Here is an 8,662-nt window from a genome sequence, read left to right as displayed (position 1 = left end):
ATATAGCCTTGTTATTTCTACTTCCTGTATATAACCATGTTATTTTCTACTTCCTGTCTATAGCCATGTTATATTCTACTTCCTGTATATAACCTTGTTATATTCTACTTCCTGTACATAGCCATGTTATATTCTACTCCCTGTATATATCCATTTTATTTTCTACTTCCTGTATATAGCCATGTTATGTTCTACTTCCTGTATATAGCCATGTTATTTTCTACTTCCTGTACATAGCCATGTTATTTTCTACTTCCTGTATATAGCCATGTTATTTTCTACTTCCTGTCTATAGCCATGTTATTTTATACTCCCTGTATATAATCATGTTATTTTCTACTTCCTGTATATAGCCTTGTTATTTTCTACTTCCTGTATATAGCCATGTTATATTCTACTTCCTGTATATAGCCTTGTTATATTCTACTTCCTGTCTATAGCCTTGTTATATTCTACTTCCTGTATATAGCCATGTTATATTCTACTTCCGGTATATAGCCTTGTTATTTCTACTTCCTGTATATAACCATGTTATTTTCTACTTCCTGTCTATAGCCATGTTATATTCTACTTCCTGTATATAGCCTTGTTATATTCTACTTCCTGTATATAGCCATGTTATATTCTACTCCCTGTATATATCCATTTTATTTTCTACTTCCTGTATATAGCCATGTTATGTTCTACTTCCTGTATATAGCCATGTTATTTTCTACTTCCTGTACATAGCCATGTTATTTTCTACTTCCTGTATATAGCCATGTTATTTTCTACTTCCTGTCTATAGCCATGTTATTTTATACTCCCTGTATATAATCATGTTATTTTCTACTTCCTGTATATAGCCTTGTTATTTTATACTTCCTAAGACACTGCATCTCAGTGCTGGAGGCGTCACTACAGACCCTGGTTAGATTCCAGGCTGTATCACAAGTAAATAATAATTTGTTCTTAACTGGCTTGCCTAGTTTAAATAAAGGTTAAATAAAGATTAAATAAAAAGAAGAGCTATGCGACTTTGAACGAGGGGTCTCCAATGAGCACAGGGGGTTTTAAGGTTGTGTGTCTCTCAGTCACCAGATCTCAACCCAATTCGAACACTTAGAGGAGAGTCTGGAGGGGCACCTGAGACAGCGTTTTCCACCACCATCAACAAAACACCAAATGATGGAATATCTCGTGGGGAAAATGGTGTCGGTATCCCTCCAATATGGTTCCAAACACTTGTAGAAGCGATGCCTATTCCAGCAGCTAAGAGAAACCATTGTGGAATTTGTGATATATGCACCACATTTCACACATAGCTAGGGCAAGTGTTTTTAGCTATTGAGCCATCACAGATTTGTTATATTAACCCCCTGGTGGCCATTTCCAATATGGCCGCCAATCAGCTCCACGGGGCTTTATTGGACAGGTGTCACATGACCATCTTCCCATAGGTAATAGGTATATACAGCCCAATGATGGCTTAAAACGTTTCAGGGGGTCTGGAGAACACAATAGAATGGCCTAAGTATGCCATACATACACTACGTGATCAAAGTATGTGGACACCTGCTCTTCAAACATCTCATTCCAAAAATCATGGGCATTAATATGAAGTTGGTCCCCCTTACCTTTGCTGTTATAACAGCCTCCACTCTTCTGGGAAGGCTTTCCACTAGATGTTGGAACATTGCTGCTATAACAGCCTCCACTCTTCTGGGAAGGCTTTCCACTAGATGTTGGAACATTGCTGTGGGGACTTGCTTCCATTCAACCACAAGAGCATTAGTGAGGTCAGGCACTGATGTTGGGCGATGTTACTATCGATCGTTCCCCAACAGATTTCACTTGTGTTCCAGAATTAAGCACTGGGGTAGCTGCAGGAACAGGGTTGGCGAGCCCATGGCATACAGAGTTTGAGTGGAATATCACGAGAGTATGCTCCTCAAACAGCGGAAACTGTGTGAAGTGAAATAAGTGTTGTATTTACATAACAGCTGCTCGTATTAAATCACAGCTCTGCTATAATTCGGAAGTAGCCTAACCCTCGAAAAATTGAAAAACAGATCGGAGGGAAAGCGTGGCGCCTCCATTCGCTATTGAAGTGCATGCGGTTTACAGGTCTTTTCCCACAATGCTCCTGTTCCTGCCCAATTGATAATACTAATTTTACATATTATATAGACAAGATTCAATTGAGAATACTCTGCGGTGTGAAAATATGATCACTTTGATGAAAGAACAGCTGTGAATGATCGGCTATGAAAAGCCAAGTTACATTTACTCCTGAGGTGCTGACCTGTTGCCCCCTCGACAACCACTGTGATTATTATTTGACCCTGCTGGTCATCGATGAACGTTTGAACATCTTGGAGAACAATCTGGCCTTAACAACCATGTCCTGTTATAATCTCCACCCGGCTCAGCCAGAAGGGAACTGTCTACCCCTCAGAGCCTGGTTCCTCTCTGGGTTTCTTCCTAGGTTCTGGCCTTTCTAGGGAGTTTTTCCTAGCCACTGTGCTTCTACACCTGCATTGTTTGCTGTTTGGCGTTTTAGGCTGGGTTTCTGTACAGCACTTTCTGACATCTGCTGATGTAAAAAAAGGGTTTTATAAATACATTTGATTGACTGTGCAGCCTGAGGCAAGGAACAGAGCAAAAGTTTTTCCCACAAATCTTCAAGAGCCTATAGTAGCATGCAGCCCATATATGTTTTGATTTCTAAGACAATCTAAGGTTTGTATCATTCACAACTAAAGTTGCCAAATAACTCTAAATTTAGAATATAGGACCTGTTTCTGTAACGGCTCTCGTCGGTGGAAGGAAGAGTGGACCGAAGCGCAGCATGGAAAGTGTTCATGATATTTATTTTTCAAGAAACACTCAAACAAAAAATAATAATAAATCCAAAAACGAAAGCGAACGGTTCCGTCAGGCACAGACACTAAACAGAAAATAACACTCAAACGGAAAATCACTGTAACGGCAGCCTTCCTCCTCTTCAAGAGAAGAGAAGGTGTAGCAGGGATCGGACCAACACGCAGCGTAGCCAGTGCTCAGCATGTTTAATTACGAATAACGTGAACACTTACAACAATACAAAAATAACAAAATGTGGCAAACCGATACAGCCCTATGTGGTGCAGAGAAAACACAAAGACAGGAAACAACCACCCTCAATCCCCAACACAAAACAAGCCACCTAAATATGATTCCCAATCAAAGACAACACAAAACACCTGCCTCTGATTGGGAACCATATTAGGCCAAACATAGAAACAGACAAACTAGACACACAACATAGAATGCCCACCCAGCTCACGTCCTGACCAACACTAAAACAAACAAAACACACAAGAACTATTGTCAGAACGTGACAATCACAACTTATATATGATCCCCAATCAGAGACAACGATAGACAGCTGCCTCTGATTGGGAACCACACACACGGCCAAAAACAAAGAAATAGAAAACATAGACTTTCCCACCCGAGTCACACCCTGACCTAACATAGAGAATAATAAGGATCTCTAAGGTCAGGGCGTGACAGTTTCAAATGATCACTTTTATGCTCGACATAGCCACTCGCTCCAGAATTTGAAAAAATATCCCTTTCTGTTTTATTCAGCTAAGTTCAATTATATTCTTCTTACTATAAAATCATATGAAAGCCTACAGCCTAATGGCACGGAGTGTAGCCAGATAACATACAGTTGGACCAACTCATATTCTGTTCTTCTGAAATACATTTTCTAAATATCATAATGTTTCTTTAGATCTGACTAAAATGAATAATGGATTTATTGTAATGGTGTATATTAAAATGATTTATTAGACTGTTTATGTAGATGTTACAAAGGCTTGGAGATGATCAACTTGTTTTTTTGCGTGACAATGATCGACTGTCAAATTTTCATGACCACAACAGCAACTCCAGTGTAGATTCAGCAACTCCAGTGTAGATTCAGCAACTCCAGTGTAGATTTCCAGCGTAAGCAACTCCAGTGTAGATTTAGCTTTGTGATTTAAGAACTTGTCCTGCTGAAAGGTTCATTTCTCTCCCAGTGTCTGTTGGAAAGCAATCTGAACCTGGTTTTCCTCTGGGATTTATGACCAGAGCCCAAATGGCTATCCCCTATGTAGTGCCTGGTGAAATGTTGGGCACCCTATCACTTATGTAGTACCTGGTGAAATGTAGTGCACCCTATCCCCTATGTAGTGCCTGGTGAAAACTAGTGCACCCTATCCCCTATATAGTACCTGGTGAAATGTAGTGCACCCTATTCCCTATGTAGTGCCTGGTGAAAAGTAGGGCACCCTATTCCCTATGTAGTGCCTGGTGAAAACTAGTGCACCCTATTCCCTATGTAGTGCCTGGTGAAAAGTTGTTCACCCTATCCCCTATGTAGTACCTGGTGAAATGTAGTGCACCCTATTCCCTATGTAGTGCCTGGTGAAAAGTAGGGCACCCTATTCCCTATGTAGTGCCTGGTGAAAATAGGGCACCCTATTCCCTATGTAGTGCCTGGTGAATAGTAGGGCACCCTATCCCCTATGTAGTACCTGGTGAAATGTAGTGCACCCTATCCCCTATGTAGTGCATGGTGAAAAGTAGTGTACCCTATTCCCTATGTAGTACCCGGTGAAATGTAGTGCACCCTATTCCCTATGTAGTGCCTGGTGAAAAGTAGGGCACCCTATTCCCTATGTAGTGCCTGTTGAAAACTAGTGCACCCTATTCCCTATGTACTGCCTGGTGAAAAGTAGGGCACCCTATTCCCTGTGTAGTGCCTGGTGAAAAGTTGTGCACCCTATCCCCTATGTAGTACCTGGTGAAATGTAGTGCACCCTATTCCCTATGTAGTACCTGGTGAAATGTAGTGCACCCTATTCCCTATGTAGTGCCTGGTGAAAAGTAGTGCCATTTGGGACTCAATCTGAGTGACTGGGAATAAGGAGGGCTCACAAAGATGGCAGCTGGATGGCAGCTCTCCAGGAACAAGGATGGAAAGCCCTGGTGTAAACCTAAATGATGGTAGCTCTCCAGGAACAGGGCTGGAAAGCCCTGGTGTAAACCTAAAGGATGGTAGCTCTCCAGGAACAAGGTTGGAAAGCCCTGGTGTAAACCTAAAGGATGGTAGCTCTCCAGGAACAAGGCTGGAAAGCCCTGGTGTAAACCTAAAGGATGGTAGCTCTCCAGGAACAAGGCTGGAAAGCCCTGGTGTAAACCTAAAGGGTGGTAGCTCTCCAGGAACAGGGCTGGAAAGCCCTGGTGTAAACCTAAAGGATGGTAGCTCTCCAGGAACAAGGCTGGAAAGCCCTGGTGTAAACCTAAAGGATGGTAGCTCTCCAGGAACAAGGCTGGAAAGCCCTGGTGTAAACCTAAAAGATGGTAGCTGTCCAGGAACAAGGCTGGAAAGCCCTGGTGTAAACCTAAAGGATGGTAGCTCTCCAGGAACAAGGCTGGAAAGCCCTGGTGTAAACCTAAAAGATGGTAGCTGTCCAGGAACAAGGCTGGAAAGCCCTGGTGTAAACCTAAAGGATGGTAGCTCTCCAGGAACAAGGCTGGAAAGCCCTGGTGTAAACCTAAAGGGTGGTAGCTCTCCAGGAACAGGGCTGGAAAGCCCTGGTGTAAACCTAAAGGATGGTAGCTCTCCAGGAACAAGGCTGGAAAGCCCTGGTGTAAACCTAAAAGATGGTAGCTCTCCAGGAACAAGGCTGGAAAGCCCTGGTGTAAACCTAAAGGATGGTAGCTCTCCAGGAACAAGGCTGGAAAGCCCTGGTGTAAACCTAAAAGATGGTAGCTCTCCAGGAACAAGGCTGGAAAGCCCTGGTGTAAACCTAAATGATGGTAGCTCTCCAGGAACAGGGCTGGAAAGCCCTGGTGTAAACCTAAAGGATGGTAGCTCTCCAGGAACAAGGTTGGAAAGCCCTGGTGTAAACCTAAAGGATGGTAGCTGTCCAGGAACAAGGCTGGAAAGCCCTGGTGTAAACCTAAAGGATGGTAGCTCTCCAGGAACAAGGCTGGAAAGCCCTGGTGTAAACCTAAAGGGTGGTAGCTCTCCAGGAACAGGGCTGGAAAGCCCTGGTGTAAACCTAAAGGATGGTAGCTCTCCAGGAACAAGGCTGGAAAGCCCTGGTGTAAACCTAAAAGATGGTAGCTTTCCAGGAACAGTTTGGAAAGCCCTGATCTAAAGCTTATGCACAGTGGAAATGTGCTCTTTTAAAAAAATATATATATATATAAATATATGATTTGAACTCCAAGTGAATATTTGTTAAGCCTGGAAAGGGGGAAAACTAACATAATTTAGTGTTGTGTAAACATTTAGTTACGTAAAATGTTTTCCAACCCCACCTAACCCAGGTTTTCTAATTGAAACTTCAGGGGGGGAAAAATACTGTAAAACCTCCATTATTGCTGTTTGATTTAAAGTCCAGCTATGTAACCTTTTCAATGTAGAGTTCTTTTCACTTACCTTTGCTGCTGCGGTTCCTCAAAAGGCCCCGAAGTGCCCTACAAAGTGCATCACTTTTGACCAGAGTCCGATAGGTCTCTGGTCAAAAATAGTGCACTATTTAGGAAATAGGCTGCCATTTGGAACTAGGATGACTATGTAGTAAAATGGTGGGACAAGCTCATGAATTTTCCCAGAGTTCCTCAGGAGAGCCTTAAAGGTCGAGGCTACTGCTTCAAAGATGCTGTGCAAACGAAAACACTGCAACGCTCAATATAAATCTATTTTATTCTCCTCTGGACCTATTAGTCCACACCAATAAAAAGCATGGAGAAAAAAATTGATCTCAACTGAAAAACTCTTGCCTTGCCCACATCTCTGGACAAAATCTCGAGAGGGGGAGGGGCAAGCAGGGGACAAAGAGTGGAGGGAAAGAGGAAAATGATTATGTGAAAGTGATTGGACTGGAGGGAAAGAAGGAAATGATTATGTGAAAGTGATTGGACTGGAGGGAAAGAAGAAAATGATTATGTGAAAGTGATTGGACTGGAGGGAAAGAGGAAAATGATTATGTGAAAGTGATTGGACTGGAGGGAAAGAGGGAAATGATTATGTGAAAGTGATTGGACTGGAGGGAAAGAGGAAAATGATTATGTGAAAGTGATTGGACTGGAGGGAAAGAGGGAAATGATTACGTGAAAGTGATTGGACTGGAGGGAAAGAGGGAAATGATTATGTGAAAGTGATTGGACTGGAGGGAAAGAGGGAAATAATTATGTGAAAGTGATTGGACTGGAGGGAAAGAGGGAAATGATTATGTGAAAGTGATTGGACTGGAGGGAAAGAGGAAAATTATTATGTGAAAGTGATTGGACTGATTTCAAACATTCCCATCTACCTTCAACCAACCCGTACTTCACCATAACACAGGATTAAAGGTCGGGTTGCAAAAACCATGAAACTTTCCCCAAATTACCTGTTTCCTCACATCTGGAAATCTTCAACTGGGAGAATTTTGGGGACGTTTCTGGAATTTTGTATCCAGAATTGATAACATTTTATTTATATAACACTTTCATGGATCCAAAGTCTTTTCACATTGTTATACACTTGTTTTTCGTTCAGTAGGAACGGCTGGATAAGCTGTATGAGGCCCGTCTGACGGTAAGAGGCAGAACCACTTCCTGACTGAAAGGCCCCAGAGGTCCTGTCTGACGATAAGAGACAGAACCACTTCCTGACTGAGAGGTTCCAGAGGTCCTGTCTGACGGTAAGAGACAGAACCACTTCCTGACTGAGAGGTTCCAGAGGTCCTGTCTGACGGTAAGAGGCAGAACCACTTCCTGACTGAGAGGTTCCAGAGGTCCTGTCTGACGGTAAGAGGCAGAACCACTTCCTGACTGAGAGGTTCAAGAGGTCATGTCTGACGGTAAGAGGCAGAACCACTTCCTGACTGAGAGGCCCCAGAGGTCCTGTCTGACGGTAAGAGGCAGAACCACTTCCTGACTGAGAGGTTCCAGAGGTCCTGTCTGACGGTAAGAGACAGAACCACTTCCTGACTGAGAGGTTCCAGAGGTCCTGTCTGACGGTAAGAGGCAGAACCACTTCCTGACTGAGAGGTTCCAGAGGACCTGTCTGACGGTAAGAGGCAGAACCACTTCCTGACTGAGAGGTTCCAGAGGACCTGTCTGACGGTAAGAGGCAGAACCACTTCCTGACTGAGAGGCCCCAGATCGTCCAGAGCACCTATTTATATTCCGGTCTCTGACATTGCTCATTCTGATATTTCTTAATTTCTTTCTTTAAATTCTTTTGAATTTGTGTGTATTGTTTTATATTGTTAGGTATACTGCTCTGTTGGAGCTAGAAACATAAGCATTTCGCTGCAATGGCAATAACTTGTGTACGCATCCAATAAAATGTAAGGACACAGAACTAGAGGCCTCAGAGCTGGAGAAACAGAGCTGAACAAACCGACATGGACAGTGAAACAGACCTGGACACTGAAACAGACCTGGAGAAACAGACCTGGACACTGAAAAACAGACCTGGACACTGAAACAGACCTGGACACTGAACCAGACCTGGACAGTGAAACAGACCTGGACACCTGGAAAAACAGACCTGGACACTGAACCAGACCTGGACAGTGAAACAGATCTGGACACTGAAAAGACCTGGACACTGAAACAGACCTGGACACTGAAACAGACCTGG

Source organism: Salvelinus fontinalis, chromosome 14, assembly GCF_029448725.1.
Source record: "Salvelinus fontinalis isolate EN_2023a chromosome 14, ASM2944872v1, whole genome shotgun sequence".
NCBI classification, from domain to species: Eukaryota; Metazoa; Chordata; class Actinopteri; order Salmoniformes; family Salmonidae; genus Salvelinus; species Salvelinus fontinalis.
This window is presented reverse-complemented; position numbering follows the sequence as displayed.